General features: G+C 37.1%; 1 pseudogene; it reads right to left on the bottom strand.

The window, feature by feature from the left end:
- Window positions 1–879: 879 nt before the first annotated feature.
- LOC127157665 (guanylate-binding protein 1-like) lies at window positions 880–22689 on the bottom strand (annotated as a pseudogene).
- Between the last annotated feature and the right edge of the window lie 1155 nt (window positions 22690–23844).

Raw genomic sequence — 23844 nt, 5'->3', positions numbered from 1 at the left:
TGTGTTTGGTGGGGTTAGTGCCACAATATTTAACACCTTACTTACTGTGTCATCAACAGTGCACTGATACATTTTTCCAATTTTCCAGCCCAAAAATGTAATTACTACTTTCATTTCTACAATTAAGAGCATTGATTTGTAAGTTGAATAAAATTTAAAAAATATATATATATATCTTCACGATCAAGTTTGTATAATTTTATCAACTCCATATCGTCATATAACTCCACTACATCATATCTTCTTTATAAAGTGTTTGTCTCCTCTTTGCTGCCGTCCTGTTACTCCTAACTAGGTGAAGAGACCTCTCCAGCTCTCTTAAATCATTTAGGAGCTGAGACCTAGTCTTAACACTTAGGAACCTTTATAAATCACTCTTAATCTTAAGTCTAGGAATAAGAGTAAAATGACATCATTCTTAGAATTTTGGCACACTTAAGACTAAAATTTTAATCTGAGCGGCTTCATACATACGGCCCCAGATGTCTTTTGTTATAAATTGCAATATCTTTTTAATGTTTTGACATATCAGCACATAATTTGGTAAGGATCATCGACATCTTGTCCCATCTTTGGTTTAGGCCAAATTCAACAATATCTCATGTTTCAGTTTCCATCATTTTGTTTGTCTGCCATTTTGAAGTAAATGAAACTTTTTTTCATTACTCATTACTACTTCAAACCTTGTCCAATTTTGTCCAAAATGGCCTCAGGAGATGTTTGGTCTGATCTACACAGAAATGACTGTACAGATTTTTGATATTCACTAGTTTATGATAGATGCCTTTGTGAAGTCGAAATTGTCTGTTTGTTGTCATATGTTACAGTATGTTAGTTTAGCATGTTATTCTGTTAGCATGCTAATCAGAGACCATGAGGTGTATTATCACAGTTTTATTGGTTGTTATCAAGGGATCACAAACCACTGGATGGTGCGACTGACCAGTCAGAATCAAGTATTTCAGAGAGCTATGTAATAAAAGATTAATAACACACAAAGAATTTATTTTAGAATTAATTAGCAATATCACAAAAAAAAAACATGTAATATTATGGATAAAAGCCATAGGGCAGACTAGAAGTGACATTTATAATTTCCTTTTCAGTGATGATCAGAGAGTTAAGGCATTTCACATGATGCAACAACCATTTAAAGGATTCTTCTCCTGAATTGCCATCATCTGTTCTCTGTGATTCTGCATCATCAGATCCATTGTTTCCTCATGTCTCCTGTTGGCATTTTCTAAAATCAATGCAAACTCTTTTGCTCTGTTAGTTTCAGCTTCAGTGCTCCGTTTCTTGAACTCTTCAATCTCCTGCTTCATCCTGTCTGCCTTCTCGTTAAAGCCCTTCTGCATCAGATCAGCCTGCTCCCTCAGTTTACTGTCCATGGCACGCTCAGCCTCCTCTCTCTGAAGCCTCATCTCCTCATCCATCTTCTCCTTCATCTGTCTCATCCTCTCTTCATTACTCTGTCTCTCTGCTTCCATCTTCTCTTCTAGCTGTCGCTGCTTCTCCTCTTTAGCTTTAATTTCCTGGTCCAGGAGGACTGCTTTCTCCTTTTGCTCTGCTCATTTATTGACAAAAATAGGAAAAGGAAAACAGATGCTTCAAAGACAGAGAAAAGACTCAAACCATGATATAATTAAGGGCTCTATTTACTGAATTTCTATTTTTTTTTTTTTTTACTGATTAACACTTTTTTTTTAAAACTGTAATGTTATTGGTCTTGATCACAATGATCTTTATTCATATTGATAATGGTATAAGTAGCCCCTCTGGAAACTAAACCCTGGACTGCAGATTATTTGTGCTGTGAAAGTGAAACTATTCTTGGACCCTTGAAACTGCTTCTACCCTTTGGTGCCACTTGTGGATGTGTTTGAAATTTTGTTTTGGCTACTACATCACCCTGTCCATGTCTCTGAGTCCTTCATGAGCAGAAACACTCTCACAAGTACCTAAAACTTTAAAGGATAAGTTCACTTCCAGAACAAAAATTTACAGATGATTTACTCACCCCCTTGTCATCCAAGATGTTCATGTCTTTCTTTCTTTAGTCAAGAAGAAATTGTGCTTTTTGAGGAAAACATGTCAGGAATTAGATCTCCATATAGTGGACTTCAATGGTGCCCCCAAGATGTTCATGTCTTTCTTTCTTCAGTCTAAAAAGAAAAATGCAGAAAATATTTCAGGAATGGCACTCAATGGTGATTCCAGCTGAGTTTAAATGCAAATGGCTCTATCCCAGCTGAGGAAAAATCGTTTCTTATCTTGAAAATCATGGTCATTTCTGTAACAAATTGACAATTTATGTACTTTTTAACCTTAATCACTCGTCTTGTCTATTCTCTGCGATGCGCATGCAAACTCCTAATCCTGGTCAGTACAGTTAGGGTACGTCGAAACACTCCCATCTCGTTTTCTCCTCCAACTTCAAAATCATCCTACATTGCTGCAGAAGTACCAACCCAGTGTTTACAAAGTGAACATGCAAAGAAGGTCAAACGCCCTTTACAAAAAGGGTAAAACAGTGATGTAGAACAATTTTGAAGTTGAAGGAGAAAATGAGATGGGAGTTTTTCGACATATCCTAACTGTCTTGACCCGATTACACAGAGGTCGCATGTGAATCACAGAGAATAGACAAGACAAGCGTTTGAGGTTAAAAAGTACATAAATTGTCAATTTGTTTAGAAAATGACAGATCGTTTTCTAGATAAGACAGTTCTTCCTCAGTTGGGATCGTTTAAAGTTCTTTGAAGCTGCATTGAAACTGCATTTAGGAAGTTCAAACTTGGAGGCACCATTGAAGTCCACTATATGGAGAAATTGGATGACAAAGGGGTGAGTAAATTATCTGTAAATTTTTGTTTTGGAAGTGAACTTCTCCTTTAAGCACCATTTTCACAGGAAACCTAGTAAGAATTTAAAAACAGGGAAACTGGGTGTCACACCCCTGGACTGTTTGTGTTGGTTTCTCCCTCATTTGCCCATATATGGTTGTTCCTGTTCCTGTCCTCGTTGTGTCTTTATTAGTTTATCAGTATCACCTGTCTGTCTCTCGTTAACAACCCTTTATTAGTTGTGTTTGGTGCTCAGTTTGTCGTCTGGTCTCATTAGTGTATACGTGTGTGTTTTGCCCTCCTGTTGTGGATTTATATTAAAGACTTTATCTTTGACCTTCATTTTTGTGCTGTGTTTGTTCCTCACACGTTATGTGACACTGGGATTTTATTACTTAAAATTCTTACCTTTAATTTGTTTCTCCTTCTCAGTCAGTTTCTTGTCAGCCTGCAGAATGGCTTTAGAATCCACAGACTTTTGCTTTAGGAACTCCTCTAGGACCTCTTCAGCCTATTGACATACACATGTGTACAGAGAAAGATATAATGTGACAAAAATGATGATGATACAAGTGGTCATGTCTTGTGATGTTGTCTAATATGGGCATAACCTTGACTTCTTTATTGGCCTGGCTGTTGTATTTCTTTCCAATGTCCTCAGATCTTTGCAGAAGAGATCATAGCCACCAGGTTTGGCATAGAAGCCTTGCTTGAGGTTTTCCATCATTGGTGCAGAGAGGGATGACAGGAGATCCTCACATCGTCTCTTTGAAGCTTGCTCGTTTTGGCACAGGTATCCATTAAAGAGTTCATTGATTTTTTCCTAAAAACATAACATGAATAAGATGAATGCTAATGATGTGCTATCTTTCACATCATCTGACTCGAGTGTGCTTTTGGCTTTGAGTCAAGATAAATAGGATGAGGATACGGACTCAAAGTCCTCGCCTCTCTAATTGGTCCTGGCCTTCAAGACACTGAGGATCACACACTCCCTAAAGCTCTGTCTAGATAGCAGTTTTAAGTTGCTAGGCTCTGAGAGCATGCTTGGAAGCTATCCTGAACGTAGGACATTGTTAAGCCTCCCCTTGCCTTATAGAAAGCTTCCATCCTTTGAGCACCTGGCAGTAAGTATCAAGTTGCTGGCATTTTTGTGAGCCTCCTTTAAATTGGAGTGTTGCTAGGCTTCCTTTGGTTACACAGAGTTGTCCTACTGAGGCCTCTGCTCCCTGAGCTCTGCTTGAAAAGTAATGCTGAGTCGTTAGGTTCTTGATGAGCCTCCTTGGGAAGCTATCTTAAATGTAGGACATAGTTAGGCCTCCTTTCACTTTAGAGCGTTGTGCTGAGGCCTCCATTATTGAGCTTGTTCAGACAGTGATGCTAAGTTGCAGGCTCTTTATTCAAAAGGGAATGTCCAGGTTATGCATGTAACCATGGTTCCCTTAAAAGAGGGAACAATATACTCTATCCCCTTGACATGCATCCTTTAGACAATAAATGGATCATGTGTTTTACAGGAGCCCTTTTATACTCACAGTATTGACGTCACCGTGCAATGTCAAGCATTTAGACCAGGTATAGGCAACGTCGGTCCTGGAGTGCCGATGTCCTGCAGAGTTTAGATCCAACCTTGAACAAAAACCTCACCTGCCTGTAGCCCTTGTAATCCTGAAGACCTTGATTAGCTTGTTCAGGTGTGTTTGATTAAGGTTATTGGCACTCCAGGACCGACGTTGCCTATCCCTGATTTAGACTCCAGCTTCAGACACCAGTCAGAGCCATTACCCATAGTGTCCTCTAGGGGATTACATGCTCAACCTGAGACATTTTCCATTTTATAATGAATCAAAGGCCATTTCAGCTGTCTGTAACATCTCATTTTCAGCTGGTTACCCAGTGTTATTGAGTCAGTGGTTCACCATCATCCTAAATAAACAGACACTGCCTACCTCTAGAGATTTCAGGTACTTCCCATCAGTGTCCCTGAAGGAACGCTTCATGAAGGCTTGTGTTGCTGTGCTGCTGAGGTCTTGGTGTTTTGAGGACACATCCTTCAGTTCCAGAGGGAAGGAGTCCTTCAGCTTCTCCATTCCACTTTGGTAAACCTGAAGACCCACCTTCACTGCAGCCTCATTCTCAATCATTGCCATAGCAATCACAGCGTTCTCCAGACATGGCACAGAACCACTGGAGATGGTGTCCACATACGTTTTTGCCAGATGACCCAGAACTTCAGTGAAAGAAAGAAAACCAATGCAGAGATAAAATGCTATTGATAAGCACATGTTGTTCTGTATGCAGATACAAATATTCTTTCAAATCACCTCTTCCAGTGACTGTGTATCCATCTTTCAGCCTCTTCACACTGCTGTCATTAAAGACAAACTTGCAGAAATGATCTGTGACCTTCAAGAACTCAGAGGAAATGTCAGCAGAATCCAAGCTTTCCAGGCAAGACATCTTTTCTGGGGCTGTTGGAAAGGGGAAAGTGAAGCACTTCCTGGAAGGGAAGAATTTTTGAATGCACTCCCTGGGAAAGTTGTACTCCATCACACGTCTTGAAGTGCCTAGAAAAGATGAGCACATTCTGTAGCTGCTCTCAATTCTGGAGAAGAGCATGTCTATTCTAGGAGTGTAGCTGGTTGAGCTACTGGACAATTCAGTAGAGTAACAAAAACTAGTTGTGATAGTGATTATGAGGACTCTTAAAATAGCCTTTTGCAGTATTTTAAATTACCATGTTTCAGCTTCAGAGCAAAATCTAGGTACTCATCCTCTGTTACATCTTTGCCATCGACCTTTAGCTCCAGTGTGAAGTCCCTCACAGCCCAGATGAAACTAGGGAAGAACTTCACAAATTCACTTGAATCATCAGCATCTTTATCTGATGATTTGACCTTGATGCACTCTGTTAGTTCAGTCACATATCTGACAGTTTGTTCAGGCATGAACACAAAAAGACAACAACTCATGATGCACAGTGTATCAAATCAAATGTGTCATTCCTTGAGGTAATAAGCAAATTCACTACACCAATACTTTTCAACATGACTTGTGATCAGGTGTACACTTAAACCACCACAATAAATAAATAAATGTAAAAAAAAAAAAGTGTATTTAAGTGTATAAATATTCCAAAGAATTCTATTTTTAAGGAGTATGAAATGTTCAAATCCAAGCTTGCACTTGGGTAATTGCTGATTCTGAATACTTTTCAACATGACTTGTGTTTATAAAATGACAATAAAAAAATTAAAAAAAAAAAGTGTATTTAAGTTTAATATTAAATAATTCTATGGAGTGAAATGTTCAATCCAAGCTTGCAATTGCTTCAATAGGTGTTTATGATGCTGAGCAGTTTGTAATGAAACAAAATCTGATCATTTAATCATGAATGTTGAGGTAAGCATCCCTGCCGACTCCACAAAAACAAAAGCAAGTGTTGTATTTGGGACAAAATAACGTGGTCACAATGAGACAAAGCATACTAATCCATGCCTTATAAAAAATGTTACCACTCCTAATGCTGCACACACATCTTTAGGTATCTATAAATGAACAAAAGGATACTGCAGTTCCATTATGGCCTTGTTATCAATCGTCCCTCGACTGTTGTAGACCAGAGTACTGCTGAGTAACACAGCCAGACAGAAGATGTTGGTGTCATGCTTTGGGTCTCCCTGTGATAGAGAAATATATATATATTTTTTTAATTATCAGCATCACCCAATAATGTTTCTATTTGGCCAATAAGTGTCCTAAGTGGGACATTTATTCAGAAGTTCTCCATCTTCATTTGTTTACTCATTTTACTTGTTTGTGCATTATCTCTGCATTGAAAGTGAAAGTATTCTTGGACTCATGAAACTGCTTGTGATGCTAGTTGTGTTTTCTTGTCACGTCACCTTATCCACGTCTCCAAGTCCCTCTGTGTCCAGCAGCACTAGAGTGGTTCCTGCTTCAGTGGGATGAGGCACACACCACATCCAGATGCCCTTCGTCTTGGACTCAATTGTGCTGCCCAGCGCAAACCCTGATAATGACAATGACTTTTGTGCATTTAATGTCATTCACTTGAACTGCATGATGTTTGCTATGAGCGCTAACCTGTTTGTTTCCCAGCGAGACGGTTCATCAGGTAGGACTTCCCGGTCCGGTAGAGTCCCACCACGGCCACCACCACCACCGGCTGCTGGATCTGCTGCAGGATCTGCAGTGCTGACTGCTGCACACACAGCTTCCCATCTGAGTCCGTGTCAATGAAGCACACTGGTTTATCCATTGTCACTGGAGACTCATCTGCCAACAGACATGGACATTTTAAACCCTAGACTTGTATGGCTTAATATTACATAAACAATGTCTCTTACTGAAATATGTAATAGAAAATTGTTTTATGCATATTTTGGACTATGGGGGCGGGCTTGGCCATTTTTAATTAATAAAATCCACATTTTGAGCAGTTCCCTTGATCTGTCCTTGTGCCTGTCAGTGTTGTGTAGTGTTGTGGACTTACGTTCTGTGTTTTTTGCCCCTGTAATGTGGGGTTTGGGTTTTGTTTTGTGTTCATGTTTCCATGTCTTTTATTTTGACGTTTTGCCATGGTCCTTGTTAGTGTCTTGCTTCCCTTTCCCTCATGTATTCCTGCCATTGGTTCCTCTGTTCAATGTGTCATGTTCTGATTGGCTGTCCTAGTCATGTGTCTTGTTTCTCATTGGTTTGTTCTTGTCATGTGACTTCCATTGTTTGATATAAATAGCCCTCAGGTAGGGCAAAACTGATCTTAGTTGGCAACAGCTGATCTGTGACTGGAGTGTGCATGGTAAGAAGTGATGTAGAGTCCGGAAGGGATCCGGAAATGGAGGATGAAATGATTGGCGCGGACGAAGGAGGGAGTGAGAATAATGATTGGAGTTTAGTAGAAAATCGGAAAAGAAAGAAAATCTGGAGTAATTCATCTGAAACAGACAGTGAAAATGAAAGTCTGTGGGACGCTTGGCGCTCTTTTTTTCGTTGTCCTTTTTCTCTATCAAATATTTTAGTAATCATCACAAATTATATGTCATTGAAACCTTAGAAGCTCAAGAATCATCCTATGAAAACCATTTTGAAATCAGACATTGCATTACCATGGAAATGGTACTATAAATCTTTTGGCAGTCTCCTCCCCCTTAGCAGCAGTGTCAAGTATCATATTACAAAATGCATTATGGTCTTTTAGAATCCAAACTTTTTATAATATTGACAAAAACATGTCATTGGAAAGGTCTGAGTCTCAGGATTTCATTTTTAAAATTGACAGAGAAATTTAGACGTTTGTGACAGAAAAATGCATTTTAAAAAAATTCTATAGAGTTCGTATGGCACCCGGTGGCTGTTTGTGGTATAACGCCCTAAGCAAACTGTTACAGGAACCTCAATTTTTTTCATATCAACTTTAAATTTGGAACATAAATTATTTAGACATAAGGCTTAAATTTGATATCAAACTTAGGGTAAAACCTGTTATGTAAAATATGTATTTTATATAAAATATAATAAAAATGGTACAGTGCATTTTCTTTTTAGTAAATTTAAACTTCTATAACTTATTAATATTTTTTTTTTTTTTTTTTTTTTTGAAAAAATTCCACATCTGGCATAATCTGCTGACTGTCTTCTTTAAAAAGAGACCAACCTTAGATCTGTATTCCAAAGTGTTCATGAATTACAACAAATTAAGTTCGGATAGTCCACTTTCAAGCCTATTTTAAAAAATGGGGGGGTGACAGTTAAAGGGTTAAGATGCTTCAAATGCCAAAAGTATGGTCATGTTGCGGCTTTGTGTAGGGGTAAACAACGATGTGCTAGGTGTGGTGGGGAGCATGAATACGGCAAGTGCGGACAAGGAGTTAACCCAAAGTGTTGCAATTGTGGAGAAGAACATAGTGCGGGTTATGGAGGGTGTAGAGTAAGGAAGCATGCAGCACAAGTTCAGACTGTCAGAGTAGAGGAGGGACTGTCATATTCCGAGGCACTAAAGAAAGTGGGAAAGACCCCAGAGCAAGAAGGAAGCAGAAAGGTAACATCTAAGCAAAGAATTGATAAAGTGCAAGAAACATCCAAAGAGAATATAAGGATTTATGATAAAGTGGCATTTGTTGCGTTTATGGCTGAAGTTGTGAATTGCTCTGCTCAAACGGAGAGCCGGACAGAGAGAATCAAAATTATAGTCAAAGCGGCTGAAAAGTACCTAGAGATAGAGGGCATTTCAGTGGAAATGATTAATGACAAGTTAAAGATGCAAACATCAAATACTCAAACAGGATGTGGTGGCTCATAATGGTGCTTACAATATTTCAATGGAATGCAAGAAGTTTAATTGCTAATGGGCAAGAATTCAAAAAGTATATTTCTAATCTTGAAAATAAACCGGATATAATTTGTATTCAGGAAACTTGGTTAAAACCTCAGCTGAATTTTAATTTACAAGGGTATGTGGTGATTAGAAGAGATAGGGAACAAGGGAATGGTGGAGGAGTTGCAACATGCATCAAACAAGGGATTGGATACAGAAATGTTGGGGAGATTGCTGATCATGAGGTGGTGATGATTGAAGTTTGGGAAGGGAAGTATAGTATAGAAATAATTAATTTCTATAACCCTTGTGGAAAATTAAGTAAGAGTGTGCTGGAAAATATACAAGGAACTAGTAGTAATAAAGTGGTTTGGTGTGGGGACTTCAATGCACATAACACCCTGTGGGGGAGTAGTAAGAATGATTATAATGGGTTAGTTGTGGAAGAAATGCTTGATTGGGGCCAGTTGGTATGCATCAGTGACGGAAGCATTACTAGATTAGACATCTCTAATGGGCGTCACTCAGCTTTGGATATTACTTTAGTGTCTGATAGCTTAGCTGGTAAAACTGTATGGAAGGTGATTAGGCAAAGTACCATTGGAAGTGATCATTATCCTATATGGTGTCAAATAGGTGTGGAAATAATTCAAACAAAGGTAGAAAGAAACCCTCGGTGGAAATTCAATTCCGCTAACTGGGAAATTTTCACTAAATTATGTCATAATAAAATGGTAGTTGTTAACCTAACAAGTGAAGATATTGAAGATCTAAGTAAGAAAGTTAGTGGAATATTGAGAAGTACAGCAGAGGAAGTAAGAGGTAAAAAGAAGTATACAAGCAGTAGGAAAGCAGTACCATGGTGGAATGAAGTATGTAGTAAAGCAGTTGTCCATAGAAACAGGGCGATTAAGAAAGCAAGAAAATCGCTACAGTTTAAGGATTATATTAATTACAAGAGAGCTCAAGCAGTGGTGAGGAGGGAAATTAGAACAGCAAAAAGAATATACTGGAGAGAGTTTTGTAATATAGAGTTGGGGAAGAAATGGATATTAATGAGTTATGGGGTATGATCAGAAAAATGGGAGGCATTCAGAGAAACAATAATATTCCAGTGTTAGTAAGTACTGATAAAATTGCAGTTTCTGATAAAGACAAAGCTGAGATGCTAGCGAAAGCATTTGTAATGGTACATAGTAGTTTGAATATCTCGGATAATATGAGGAAGTATAGGGAGGAAAAGGTGAGAGAAAACATTCATATATTAGAGAAAAAGAGTGTTACAGGTAGCACACTAGACTTAGACTTCACATTGTACGAACTGAAGAGAGCTATTGCGGGAGTAAAACAGACAACTCCAGGCAAGGATGAAATATGTTACGAGATGATTTATCAGACGTCTCGTTAAGTGTGGTGTTAAGTCTTTTTAATAAAGTTTGGAAAACAGGAACCCTACCTGTGGATTGGAAGCATGGAATAATTGTGCCGATTGCAAAGCCAGGAAAAGATCACTCTAAGGCCAGTAATTATAGACCTATTGCTCTAACATCCAATCTATGCAAACTAATGGAGCGTATGGTCATGAATAGATTAGTATATGTAATAGAGAGCAGGAATATTTTTTCAGCATATCAAAGTGGATTTCGAAAGGGACGAAGTACTATGGATTCTATAGTGTATCTGGAAAACGAAATAAGAAAAGCTCAAATCAAGAAGGAAGTGTTAGTGGGGGTCTTTTTTGACGTAGAAAAAGCTTATGATATGTTGTGGAAAGAGGGGCTACTAATGAAATTAGAAAAACTGGGAATTAATGGAAGAATGTATAATTGGATTTTAAATTTTTTGTTTGGAAGAACAATTCAAGTTAGAGTAGGAACGGAGTATTCTCAAACATATCCGATAGAGAATGGAACTCCGCAAGGGAGTGTAAGTAGCCCTATTTTATTCGACTTGATGATCAATGATGTTTTTTCCGGAATTGATAGTGGAATTGGTAGATCACTAAATGCAGATGATGGTGCACTTTGGAAAAGGGGACGGAACGTTTCATTTGTTGAAAACAAAATGCAAAGTGCATGGTCATCAGTTAGAGCAAGTGAATGTAATCAGATTCTTGGGTATGTGGATGGATTCAAAACTAAATTTTCGAATTCATATTCAGAAATTAATTGAAAAATGCAAAAAAGGGATTAATGTGTTAAGATGTTTAGCAGGTGTTGACTGGGGAGCAAGTTCACAATCACTGAAAAGAGTATATAGTGCAGTAATAAGAGCAAGTATAGACTATGGCAGTATAGTATATTGTTCTACGAGTAAAACCTTGCTTAAAAAAGTTGAAATAGTACAGTCACAGGCTCTGCGTTTATGTAGTGGAGCTTTTAGAACCTCTCCAGTATCTGCTTTACAGGTAGAGATGGGAGAAATGCCTTTAGAACTTCGTAGGATACAGTTGAGGATGAGGTACTGGGCAGGAGTAAAGGGTCACTCAGAACACCATCCAGTTAAAAATCTTTTGAAAAACTGCTGGGAATATGAGTATAAAGAGTTAGTGAGCTTTGGTTGGACAGTAAAGAAGGAGGCCGATAGATTGGGGTTGAATAAATATGAAATTACTCCATCTGTAGCTATCCCAGTGGTACCCCCTTGGATGTTTCCGATGCCTTTGGTTGACTTACAAATCCAAAAAGAAATAAGCAATAAGGAGAAAACCATTCCAATAAATATAGTAGTTCAACAGTATTTAAGTCAAACATATTACTCAAAGCTACAGATATTTACAGACGGGTCAAAGGATCCTGAATCAGGTAGAACAGCAGCAGCAGTATATATTCCTGAATTTATGACAAAGATAGCCAAAAGAGTGTCAGATCATATATCTGTATTTACGACAGAATTATTAGCAATCATTTTAGCATTGCAATGGATTGAGGAAATACAGCCCTCTTATAGTGTAATATGTACAGATTCTATGTCTGCACTAACAAGTCTGTTGAGTGGAAAATCTGTAGCTCGGCAAGATTTGTTATATGAGGTATTACAATGCCTGTATAGAATACGGCAGCTAGGGATAATGGTAAACTTCTTATGGGTTCCGGCTCATGCTGGGGTGGAGGGAAATGAGGAAGTGGATTGTCTGGCTAAGATGGCTTTGAAGCATTCATTTACTGAAATTAAGACCGCAATTAGCAAATCTGAAATCAAGAGGATAATATCAATTGAAGTAAGAAAGATATGGCAATAGTTATGGGATAGTGGAACAAAAGGAAGGCATCTTCATCAGATTCAGGAGTGCGTTGGAGAGGAGATAATGAGATGTGGCAGCAGGAAGAAAGATGTTGTCATAACAAGAATGAGAATTGGACATTCAGCATTAAATTACAATTTACACAAAATAGGGAAACATGAAACTGCCAGATGTGATAAACGTGGGAATCCAGAAACAGTTAAGCATATTTTAATAGAATGTGAAGCATATGATAGAGAAAGGCATCAACTTGAACAAAAATTAGGACTGTTGGGATTTGACAAAGTATCTCTCAAGACTTTATTATGGAATAGACAATTACGTTCAATAATTAATGAGGAATTGTTTAATTATTTAAAAAAAGACAGGTAATATGGCAAGAATATGAGTTTGTGGTAATTAGTGTTTTTTTTTTTTTTAATTCTCTTCCCCATCCTTTCTTCTCTTTCTAACCCATGTACACTCCACACTCCTGATCAGTAGGTGGCGGTAATGCACCTTTAAGTTGGTTTGCCAAACCGCCATAAAACATTAGAAGAAGAAAACTGATCTTAAGAGCACTTCACAAGGTGCATTTACGTATATAAACGTTGTCACAGATGTAAGTCTTCTATGGTCACACTTGAGTTGAGCCATTATGGTGATTACAAATTGCATTATACTTTCTCCGAGCCAAGACTAAGGCCAAGACATCTGCCATGATATAATTCTGCCTTCACGTGTTATTCAAAACAAGCTTCCCTCTTTTGAATACATGATTCCCTTTTAACTGCTGAACTGTTCTAGTATCTGTACGTGTGCCCTGGAATTTGTAGTGTTGTCAAAAGTACCTGTACTTCAGCTTTGATAGCCGTTTTCGTGAGAGTGCAAATAATTTAAAGAAATACACAATGTCAAATACTTAAAAATAAAATAGTTATAGGGAAGCAAAATTACTTTAAAATGACTTTTTTAGGTATTGCGCATGGCTGTAAGTGTGTAAGAAAGGCTGCATAGAGAACTGAGCCAATAGTATGTTCCTGCACAACCAGAGAGACTGCAGTTTCAGGACCACAAATCTAGGACCCTAGTTTTTTGTAAAAGCGCCACCTACCGAGTTGGATCACCAAAGATGGACGACATGGACTGCAATCTGAGTGTGAGTAACTTTGCATTATTTTAACGTTATAAAATAAAACTCAATTGAAAAATGGTAAAATTTACGTAACCAAAGTGAGAATTTCTAAAAAATAATAACAAACTTCCACGAATTAAGAATTTGTTTGCTAGTTTTATTGATTATTACAATGTTCTTAATTTGTGGCCATGATTTAATTAAACCTTGTTGACTTAATGACTACAATAAGTAAATCTAGCCAGCACATTAATTAAACTTAAAAAGATAATAAAAGCATGTTGATGTGAGATGTGTCAGATTTATCTGTAGCTTACTGTATTAGTGTGAACATTTGTTTAGTCATTGTTTTACCATGTTGGTTAAGTATAAAGTTATGCATTTGGGGGTAAGTTACTTTAACAATGTTCACATTTATTCATCATTACAAACTAACTCATAGTAAAGGTTCACTAAGGGTCTAAATTAGTTATAACATTAACAGTATCTTTTACTGCAAATTATTGTGTCTTTATCTTAAATGTGTAAATTTCCTTAAAATAACTGTTTTCGCACCATGATTTACCCATAGGGTGTACTCAATGGGAAGCCCTTTAAATTTCTTGCGGTGAGGAACAAGAGGACATCCTTTTTGTCTGTCTGAGAGGAGCACTGCATAGGACACCAACACAACTGAGCTTCACAGATGGAGTGCAGTTCATCTGTGGCTTTCTTTTTCTAGAGGTATGCTGGACCATGTAATGTGTTCCTACTCCGGCACTTACAAAACCTACTGTATAAACTGCATGCTGGTGCTACTCGTGTATGGATCCATTTATAATGGCTTGCTGTTTAGTAGTGGTATAATAGTACGCTTAAATTAACTATTTTTTCATAGGCCATCATATATGCCCTGGCTATCCTAAGGAATTTGTCCTTGCAGGAGGCTGAGCAGGTCTTCCTTTATGGTCCGGATTATAATTACAGGTCAAAGTTGTATTTGAATTATTTGTGCACATTGCCCAGTGCACCCTTTTGTTACTGATATTCTTGTTAACCCAACAGTGGTTGTTCTCCGATACCTATTTCAGTGAAGTGGAAGATTTTAATAGACAGATTAACTGTAACACTTTCTATGAATCCTATAGTTATAATATATTAAGGCAGGGGTGGAGAACATTGATCCTGGAGGGCTGGTGTCCCTGCAGAGTTTAGCTCCATCCCTAATCACACACACCTGAACAAGTTAATCAAGGCCTTCAGGATGCAGGTAGTTTTTTTTTTTTTCTGCATTAGGGTATTCTGAAGGCAATATAATGAATGAATGAATAATACATTATAAGAAACCTTGGAAAATGTTGTATTATCTTATAAATACTTCTAAGAACAGTTTTAATGTATTATAATACTTATTTGTGGTTAAGAGTATGATGATTTATAACACACAATGAACACATTGCATCCACTTAAGTTCAATATTTTTCCTCAAACAGCCATAAGATCAGGTATCAGATCATATGAACGTGTACACATTTGCTCTGAACTATTTTTATTGTAATATCAGTTTGATTATTTTGATGGTACCCTTTAGACAACTATTGACAGTAATTACGTCAACTAGCAGTCATTGGAGTATTAGTAGAGTGTCTGCCAAATATCTGGTAGCACTATTTTTTGATGGTTCCCCAACAGACATTCTACTGACTATAAGCAACTTTGCAAGTACATCATGTCTACTAATACTCAGAGTTAGTTGACATGTAGTTGCAAAGTTGCTTATAAAGGGGACCATCAAAATAAAATGTAATCTAATATCAAAAAAAAAAAAAAAAAACTGATCTTAAACTAGCTCACAGCATAATTAACATTAACCTCACAGGAAACTCTCCTAACCACTCACAAAATGTAGTAGATACTGTCCAGATCTTAAATAATGTCCAGATATGAGATAATCCACTTTAAATTAAGTGGATTTATTATGGTATTAATTGTGTTATACATAATCATACTCTTCAAAGTTATAACCACGAATGCGCAAGTATTATAATGTATTATAATTGTTGTTATGATTATTTATGAGATAAAACATATTATAAGTTTTTTTTTTTTTTAATAATGCTTTATGCATTAATTATAATTTCTTAAGAATTCCTTACAATCTATTATAAATACAGGCTTCATAGAAAGTGTTATTGGATTGACAAACAATTGAGGAAAGAAGGGAGAACAATCAGTTGGTGTGTATTGCCTCTGAGTGCATGCTGGGAGTGAGTGGGCGGAGTTTGCTGCGAGAGTGTTGCTGGAGTGTGTGAGTTTCTCTGCTTTCTCTTAACTTTTTACAGTGTTTCTGTTTAAAAGAAACTTACGTAAATTATTCCTCTGTGTTTTGGTTTATTTAGTACAGGTTAGAGTTTTTTTGGGTAGGAAGAAAATCGCCGCTATCCAGCGTTTGCTGGGTGGCAATGGCGTCTTCTGAGCGGGTGAGCTTGGACCGGTTGTCGCGTAGACACGGTATCAAGTTCGCCCCTGTGACTAATGTTTCGGTGGAGCAGTGTGTTTTGGCTGTTGGACAAGTTGTCGGTTTCGACAGTGTACTATCAGCCTCCCGCATGAACAGTGCTGTTGTTGTTTTCCTGGATTCTGTTGAAAAAGTAAACAGTATTGTACAGAGTGGTGTTGTTATACAGGATACCTTAACTCCGGTAATGCCGCTGCTTCAACCGGCGAAAAAAGTAATCTTGTCCAATGTTCCCCCGTTCATTAAAGATGAGCTTTTGATTGCAGAGCTTTCTAGGCACGGTAAAATAGTATCACAAATGAAGAAGATTCCGCTTGGATGTAAATCACCGCTACTCAAACATGTTGTTTGTTTTAGACGTCAGGTTTATATGATTTTGAAAAATGATGCGGAGGATTTAAATGTGACTTTTAAATTTCGGATCGATGGGTTTGACTATGTGGTTTTTGCTACTTCTGATACAATGAAGTGCTTTCGGTGTGGAAAACAGGATCACATAAGAAGTGCATGTACTGAGAAAATTAATGATGCTGAAAGAGTAAATAATGAAGAGTTGGGAGAGACTGCTGTAGCTGGGACCAGTGCTGCTGTTGCTGGGGAGGACATGTATACAGATGATGTGAGAGTTGAGGTTGTTGAGACTGAGGTTGTGGAGGAAAAAGTCAATGATAGAGTAACAGGTGCAGGCATTTTACATGAAGATGTGTCAGCCGTGGTAGAATCTATTGTGACTGAAGAAAGTTTGGACACTGAGATGATGAGGGATGAAGCACTTTTTAAAACCCCCTCTACAAAAAGAAAGAGACCAAGAAAAAGCCCAAAGCCAAAAAGTACTTGTCAGGGGATTGAAGAATCCGTTAATAAAAGTGATGATACTGAATGTAGTACATTAGAGGATTCTGATGGTGAAGTTGCTGTTAGCAGGAATAGACAAGACCACCAAGGTGTTTACACATTTGGAAAAATAAGATCATTTTTACAAAAAACCAAGAATATGAAAAATGTTCAGGTTGAGGATTTTTTCCCTGATCGTAAATTGTTCATTGATTCAGTTACAATGATGATGAGGGGTGATAGTGAGGAGCATTTCACTGCGCAGGAAGTGTTCAGGTTGAAGAAATTTGTTTCAAAAATGAAACTAAAACAAAAAACTGAGGATGGTTTTGAAACGACATAAGTTTTCTTATTCTTTTAAGCAACTGTTTATATTTTATTTTTTGGTAACATATCTCTTAATGAGTATGGTAAAGTTGGGTACTCTCAATTTAAATGGTTCAAGAGATATCAAAAAAAGGGCAGTACTTTTTGAGTTAATTAGACAAAAAGCCCTAGATGTTATATTTGTTCAAGAAACTCATAGTGACAGTTTTAATGAAATTGACTGGAAAAAGGAATGGGAGGGGGAAGTAGTTTTTACTCATATGAGTTCAGTCAGAGGGGGTGTGGCTGTTCTCTTTGCAAAAAAATTCCTGCCTGTTTCTTATGAGTTGAAACAGGTAGTACCAGGTAGACTTATGCTTTTAAAAGCAAAGTTTGAAAGATTTAATTTTGTTTTTTTGAACTTATATGCTCCCAACAGTGGGCCTGAAAGAGTTTGTTTTTTTAACAATGTTAAATGTATTTTGCAGAATTGTAATATTGATGACTATTTGTTTCTTGGTGGAGATTTTAATTGTACAGAAAACTATGTATTAGATCGGAACCATCTAGAGCCTCATGCTGCTTCAGCTCATGCAATGTGTGAACTGGTTGAGACTTATGATCTATGTGATATATGGCGGGAGCTTAACAATGATGTCAGACAGTATACTTGGGCGCATACAAGAGAAAATGTTATCTCTCTAGCCAGAATTGATAGGTTTTATTGTTACAAGCACCATTTTAATATTGTGAAAAAATGTGAAATTTCTCCAGTAGGTTTTTCTGATCACTGTTTAGTTACTTGTCAAGTCTTTATAGCAAACGTTAAGGTCAAAAGTGCCTATTGGCATTTTAATACATCATTGTTAAATGATAAGAATTTTAGAGATGTTTTTTGCTTTTTTTGGGACAATTTTAAGTTAAGAAAACAGGACTTTGAAAACCTACGTCAGTGGTGGGATGTTGGGAAAGTTAAAATAAAGATGCTTTGTCAACAATACTTTCAATGTTACCCGGGACATAACACGATCTATGAAAAAGTTAGAAACTGAAATAGTTAAATTACAGGATCTGGCTGATGTTACTAAAGAGCAAGGATATCTGGAGACCCTTAAGTCTAAAAAATTTAGTCTTCTAGATCTTCTAGGAATTAAAGCACAAGGAGCATTGGTCCGATCTCGATTTTTAAATCTTTCACAGATGGATGCCCCTTCTAAATTCTTTTTTGGTCTTGAGAGAAAGAATGGTCAGAGTCGTCATATTCACTGCTTATACTCTGAAGATGGACGGGAATTAACAGAACCCTCTGAAATAAGAAGGAGGGCTGTACAGTTCTATGCTGGACTGTACAGTAGTGAGTATGTAGAGGATGATGAATTGTCTGCTCACTTTTATGAAGGTCTGTCCAGTGTTTCAGAGGGCTCTAAAAAGGGGCTAAAAAGGCCCCTAAGCGGGCAGGAGCTTTTCACTGCTCTACAAGATATGGAGAGGGGTAAAGCCCCTGGTATGGATGGACTCCCTGTGGAGTTTTACAGGGAGTTTTGGGCAGTTTTAGGTAATGACCTCCTGGCTGTTCTTAATGAGAGTCTTACTGAGGGGTTGTTGCCTCTAAGCTGCAGAAGAGCAGTGATTACCTTGTTACCTAAGAAGGGTAACCTACAAGACATAAAGAACTGGAGACCAGTGAGCTTGTTATGCTCTGACCTGAAAATATTCTCTAAGACCTTGGCTAATAGGTTGAAGACGGTGATGGGGCAGATTATTCACATTGATCAGACTTATTGTATTCCTGGAAGATCTATTTTTGACAATGTTTGTCTTATACGGGATATTTTAAATGTTTGCAATCGTTTTAATGTTGATTTGGGTCTTGTTGCTGTTGACCAAGAGAAGGCTTTTGATAGAGTCGAGCACAGATATCTTTGGAAAACTTTAGAGGCTTTTGGATTTGATTTGGATTTTATCAAAATGATCAAAGTTCTGTACCAGGATATTGAAAGTGTGTTGAAAATCAATGGTGGTTTGAGTGCCCCTTTTAAGGTTTCTAGGGGTATTAGGCAGGGTTGTGCATTATCCGGAATGTTATATTCTTTGGCTATTGAGCCTTTGTTGAATAAATTAAGGTTAAAAATTGAAGGTTTTTTTTTACATCAGGGTGATATACATCATCAAATATCAGCTTATGCTGATGATATTATAATTATGGTTAATGGGCAGCGAGATATTAACTATATGGAGGGTATTATCAATGATTTTGGAATTATCTCATCTGCTAAGGTTAACTGGGAAAAGAGTGAGGCATTGGCTCTAGGAAAGTGGGAGCAGGGTTTACCAGTCTTACCTGATAAAATATGTTGGAAAAAGGGAGGTTTTAAATATTTGGGAGTTTATCTTGGAGATACAATTTTTCAACAAAAGAATTGGGATGGTATTGTAGAACAAATGGCTGGTAGACTGGCTAAATGGAAGTGGATTCATTCACAGTTATCTTTTAGGGGAAGAGTGTTAATAGTTAATAATCTAGTTGCATCGATACTGTGGCATAAGTTGTTTTGTGTAGATCCACCAATAGGGTTATTAACTCAATTACAAAGACTTTTTGTGGATTTCTTTTGGGATCGACTACACTGGATTCCACAAAGTGTCTTGTTTTTGCCAAAGGAGGAAGGTGGGCAAGGCTTGGTGCATTTACCAAGCAGAATGGCAACATTTCGTTTGCAGTTCATACAAAGATTCTTAACGGGCCCTGCGGATCTGGTGTGGAGAAACCTGACTAGATTTATTTTGCAAAAGGTGGAAGGACTTGGACTTGATACTGCCCTCTTCTTTATGGATTACAGGAAGCTACACCTGAATGGATTGTCTTCTTTTTATTGTGGACTTTTTAAAATATGGGGACTCTTTACATTTAAGAGAATGAACACTTCGGACTCATTATTTTGGCTTCTGGAGGAGCCCCTTGTTAAGGGGTCCCGCCTAGATATAACAAATGAGGTGCCTGGCCTCTCTCATATGCTGTGTGCCTCCAGAACTGTGAAGCTAATGCAAGTAGTTGATGCGGCTGGTCCTGATTTAAGTGATGTTGCAGCAGTAGCCCTTTTGTTGGGGCATAAGTCAATTCGTTGTATGAAATCAATACTAGATTTGTGGAGAAAGAAACTCACAGATGACGAAATCACACTACTAATGGATTTTGGAAAAGGTGTTCTAGTTCCTGATACAGAAGATCCTTTTCCGAGAATTTTGATCACTCCAGACCTGAAGGCCATGTCAGGTCCTTTATTAGACCTTCATGAGTTACAAGACTTGGACTTGAATAAAGTAAAGGGGAAAGTGTTATATCGATGTTGTGTTAAAGTTTTTAATAGAGTTATCCTAAATGGGAAAGACAATACAGTTTGGAAGGAAAAGTGTGGGGTGGGTGAAAGAGTAAAACCACTTTGGAGAGTATTTTACAAACCACCATTGATAAAGAAATGTGGAGATTTGCAGTGGAGAATTTTACATGGTGCTGTGGCGGTTAATGCATTTATTTCTGTGATCAATCCAAGTGTTAATGAACAGTGTGTGTTTTGTGGTCTAAGAGAAACTGTGTTTCATTGCTTTTCAGAGTGTGTAAGACTTAGACCGCTTTTTATTTTGTTGGGTCATATGTTTTTAAAATTTGGTGAAAAGTTCACACTTAATGTTTTTATTTGTGGAGCAGGGTATAGTCAAAAGCAAAGGGTAAAATGGCAACTGATTAATTTTTTGATTGGTCAAGCAAAACTTGCAATTTATATGAGTAGGAAGAATAAAATAGAGAATAGACCTGGTCAGGAAATTATGTGCCTGTTTAAAGTTTATGTTAGGTCTCGAATTCTTGTTGATTTTAAATATTATAATTTAATGAATGATTTGACATCTTTTGAAGCACTGTGGTGCTACAAAGGCATTTTTTGTCTTGTGACGGAAGGGAACTTATCCTTTTCTCTTTTTCTTCTTTGAAGTGTAATGTCTCTCTCTCTCTCTCTCTCTCTCTCTCTCTCTCTCTCTCTCTCTCAGGAGTTGAAGCCTACAGCCTTTCTGTCCATGCAGCAACTGATGGAAAAATTTGTCTTTTTTTTTTTATTTTCATGCTTTTAGAACTTGTGTATTGATTGTATGGAATAAAGTTGTTTTCAAATTCAAATGACCACAACCTCTCTGAGTGTCAGCTGAGACCATGACAACTAGATGTGCCATAGAGACAGATCCACCTTGTCACAAAACAGCCATCGACACAACTGAACTGAGCTGGACGAGGACTTCACCGACTCTATGAAGAGCTGACTTGAACAGAAAAAATGTACTGTTTACTTTTAGAGCTGCTTTTCAGGATAATTACATTTTGTTTGCATTATTGACACACTATTTTACACCCTTATGACTGGTTTTGTGGTCCAGGGTCAAATATGGACATTACACTGACATGTGTCATTTCCGACATAGCAGATTTCTCTTCCTAGTAACAGAAACATGCATTTTATGTAATGCTGCTTTGAAGCTACAGTATATGTATTGATAAAAGTGTTTTTTGTGATTTTGCTTTAAAACTTATGTATATATGTTTGATTAAATCATTTGTTGCACTTAAATAAGCACAGATAATTCACTGCATCCTATCTGTCACTAATTCAAAATTATAGGCACAATGCAAAACTATAGCTTGTTTATCACTTATTCTTTATCAATATTAAATTAAAATAAATAAATAAATAAAGTTAATAAAGTGCTTGACGTCCCTTTAACCACAGCAATAGTCCTACTTTTTTTTTATAATTCAACTTTTTTTATTGTTCAGCAATAGTCCTACTTAAAATTAATACACAAATTAAAGATTTTTTAACTACTGCACATTTTACACGCGTTTTACAAAGTAAATACCTTATTGTTAATTGTTATTAGAAAACAAAAATCAATTCAATCCAGAAATGCAGCCTAAGCAAAACAATCTGGGTGTGGTCTGTGAGACACGACATGAAAACGCATTAAACTTCCATTAAACGGCGTCTGAGACATTAGAATAGCGAACGGGAAAACAACAGAGTCCAATAATGATACAAACATTCACAAATAATGTGGAAAGCTTTGAAATCTGTTCAGTAGGAAATTCCATGTTAAGTTTAACTGATTTGAATGTAAAAGCAAAATAAAGCAATAAAAAACAAAACATATGTTAATATTCAACTTTATTCTACTACTACAAATATTTTCATTTTGTGAACATAAGCCTACCTGAAAGTGATGCAGACGCTTCTCTCTTCACAGGAATAGTGTTTGATTGGCGTCCATCATTTACAAGAGGGGAAACTGACTCGTGACTCATCTTGCGATCCTCTTGTATAATATATCTACTTTTTAAAAATACATCACAAACATGTATTTTCTGTGTTATATATTTTAATTTGATATAAATGGAGTGAATGTCCTTTCCTTACCTTACAGTAGCTCGATCTGAGTTCTGTGTTGTGTGCTCATGATAATCTGACCATATATATGTATATGTTACACACCTTTATGTTCAGGGGATTGTCTCTGTTCTCTAACTCTCTCTGCTTATTCACTGTGGTGACTCACACGTCCTTCAACTGTCTTTCAGACATATAATCTCACATATGTGATTATTCCACATAGGTTAGCATGTTACACATCTAAACTATGAAACAACCAAAGCTGAAGAGTAACAATGCAGAAAAAAAACATTGTCTCATTGATTGTCAAAACATTGATTTAGGGTTACTGAACCCTTTTAGTTTCAACTTGCGACCATGAGAGCCTATTTATGTATTTGTTTAAGACCTTTTCTGGAGATGTTAATAAATGATAAATGATTAGGATTATTGACGTAGAAACATTTATTGTCTGTCATAAATGGGCTTTACAGTACGATTGTATATCAGTAGTGCTGTTCACAAGACAAAGGTCAAGAGTTCAGTGTCAGGAATTGATTTTATTAATGAATGAAATGTGTTTGGATTAAAGTCAGTGTCCCTTTGGAAAAGTGAAATCATTAGCTAAATGAGTAAATGACTATTAAATTACAGCATGAAAGATTTAATGGAAATAACAAAACCTTCAACATATACTGTTTAACTCCACGTGTCTTAAACACACATGGACAGAGTTTGGATAGTGAAGTCTGTGAATCGACAGAAATGCTGCTCTGACACACTGAACTAAATGATCCCCGCAGAAATAAACAGTGTATGCTTTAACTCATGATGACAGAACCTTTTGATGTGTTTAATGATTAAAAGAAGCTGAAAGAAGAGTTAAGGGAAACTGGGGCAAAAAAAAAAAAAGTGTGGTTAAAAAAAAAAACAGGAACCACCTCAGTCAAGTATTATAAAGTCATTTATTAACTGTAAGGAGCCGTCTGCTCTGTTATTCCTCTCACAGTACTTTAATGTCCTAGAAAGGTCAGTCTTGTTAGGTGCTCTCAAATGGGCAAGTGAACCAGTGAACTTTGGGTGACTTCCAAGAATATGACAAGGATGGCTGGGAAATGGTTCAAAGTAGTGGAGTAAGACCAATTGTCATTTTTTGGGTTGAAAAGACTGATAAGAACAGGGTATAAGTTTGGATGCCCGGGCAGACAAAGACTGTCATCTCGGCTTTGTTGCTGTGTTCAATAAAGTCTTATTC

The sequence above is a fragment of the Labeo rohita genome, unplaced genomic scaffold (genome assembly GCF_022985175.1).
Source record: "Labeo rohita strain BAU-BD-2019 unplaced genomic scaffold, IGBB_LRoh.1.0 scaffold_115, whole genome shotgun sequence".
NCBI classification, from domain to species: domain Eukaryota; kingdom Metazoa; phylum Chordata; class Actinopteri; order Cypriniformes; family Cyprinidae; genus Labeo; species Labeo rohita.
Note: the sequence above shows the minus strand (reverse complement) of the source record. Positions and strands in the feature narration are given on the sequence as shown.